This window comes from Solanum tuberosum, unplaced genomic scaffold (genome assembly GCF_000226075.1).
Source record: "Solanum tuberosum cultivar DM 1-3 516 R44 unplaced genomic scaffold, SolTub_3.0 scf00047, whole genome shotgun sequence".
In the NCBI taxonomy this organism is placed as follows: Eukaryota; Viridiplantae; Streptophyta; class Magnoliopsida; order Solanales; family Solanaceae; genus Solanum; species Solanum tuberosum.
This window is the reverse complement of record NW_006238973.1, coordinates 42,367-44,716: the sequence shown is the minus strand read 5'-3', so window position 1 is coordinate 44,716 and position 2,350 is coordinate 42,367.

The following is a 2,350-nucleotide window of genomic DNA, read 5'->3' as shown; positions in this document are numbered from 1 at the left end:
GTATGTCTCAAGGCACAAATCCGTTGTACTTATGTTATAAATAACAAGTTATGCAAACTGCATTTATGCATTAAGACAAAAGTTTTATCGTATTTATACCCTAAGTCACAAGTTATGCAAACAGAATTTATGCACACAAGTTATGTCTAGTTATCTATAGAACTTATGGTCCAAGTAAAGTTCTCTATAAGGAATTATCTTACGAATTAGATAGTACTAAATTTATGTCTCAAGATAAACATTCTTTAAAAAGGTTTGTCTGGCAAAATTAGGTCATTTAGAAAACTTTGAAGCATAAATATTCATTAAATGAGCAACAAATATCAAAATTAAAGACCACCAATTTGAGTGATAAAAATTAAAGATCATTTGAAATAGGGACAATCCATGAGAAAAATTTAATGGGAAGGTGATAGCAGGGTTGGCCAATGAAACATTTGCTTTAGACCGAAGGCCCCAAAAAAATGGTGCCTCAAAATTTTTAGTTAATAGTAAATTTTATGATATTATTTATGTTTAAATAATATAAAATTAAAATTATATTTAAAAAGTTGACTACTATTTTATATTAGATAATATTTTAAGATTTTAAATTAGACAATCCACATCTTCATATTAGTAAATATAATCTCATACAATATTATCCAACGAATTGTATTGCAAACAAGTGAATATTAAAGACTTTATATGTTTTCGGATACTACTTTTTATTTTAGATAAAAATGAGGCATATATAACCTATGGTCTTGTAGGAGCTACAGGCCGTGTAAATTTTGGAAAATGAAAAGTATGTGTTATACCCATATAACCAGTTATTTTGTTGGATATGAGGAGTAATACTATCATGGGTATAACTAAATATAAGCTTATCTCTCTATAATGCAATAAATATACATAGGCTAATACAATTGAAACCAAAACAAAACACGTCGCCAACAAAATTAAGAACTCCGCGCAGGGCTGCTTTTCTTCGTTATCCTTACAAGAACACCACTCCAAATCCTCTGTGTGTTGTCTTTCTTGTTCTCTGTGATGGTGATGGTGTTCTCCTTCAATACTTCTGTGATGATATTTCTTAACTAGACTTATGTTGAATACCAGAACACGCTTGAATTTTTAAGCTTGAATCTTGATTTCAAATGGATTCAGCTACAGAACACGCTTGAATCTTCATCCCATTGCTCATTCAAGAATCTTATGTGTTTGAGAGAAGATTTTGTTTCTTGCAGTTATTAAATTATCACGCATCTTGGGAAATTAATCATTTCTTGCATATTAAATTAGCACGAATCTCTCAGAATTGAAGTTGTTACATTTCTATTATTTTTTCCCTTATTCTTAACATATTACCCATTGCAATTTACATAATAACCCTAAAAAAAAATTGAATTAGATATTTTATATATCTTTTAAATAAAAATTCATATATAATTCTTCTATTTCAATTTATTTAAAAAATTGAATTGCATGTGTTTTATCAACGTGGGTTGAGGACAGCTCAAAATCTGATTTTGCTACTATCATTTTATTTAATACGATTGACACATCTTACATGTTTTGGATAAACATTCTTAGCTTCAAGCAATATTATCCGCCATATGAATTTGTTCTCTACGTTGTATCCATGTCGATCATAGAATATTTGTATGTATATGTGAATTTGTGCATGACTCACGAATTCCAATAATTGAAGAAAAGAATCGAGAAGAGAAGGCGATACTATCTTTGATAGTGGCGTATGTGGAATTTTTTTGAAAATAATGTCACATTTAAAATAGCGAACAGATAAATTTATAATGAGATTACGCAAAAAGTAACTTAAATTATATCAATAAATCTTTTTCAAGAACTTTTTGGGAATATACTTACTATAAAGTCGTGATACTTAGCGAATATAATTCATCATTAGTAAAAGTTTTGGCTAGGTGGTCTGATTGATTTGAAGTTAAAATTTAAAATTTAAACGAAATCATGAATTTGAAACTTGCACACTATGTATATTTTTCTTATAGAAAAAACTCAAAAACTTTAAGAAGCGCATAATTTTATAGTGCAAATTGTTCAAAGTGATTGTTGTCATTTTATAATCTTATTTTTTTTAATTAAAGGGGTCATTTTATAATCACCGAAAAAGGGTCAAAATTGCCCCTGAACTATGCGAAATGGACCACTTATACCCTTCGTTACATTTTGGGATAAAAAATGCCCCTGCCGTTATCCCAAGAGACCACAAATACCCTCAAGAGTTAACACCTCAAATTTTTAGTGACATGGCAAGCCACATGGGACTAATCCTTCCACCTAAGCATTGCCAACTAGGATTCACTACAAAAGAACTAGACCTTTAGCA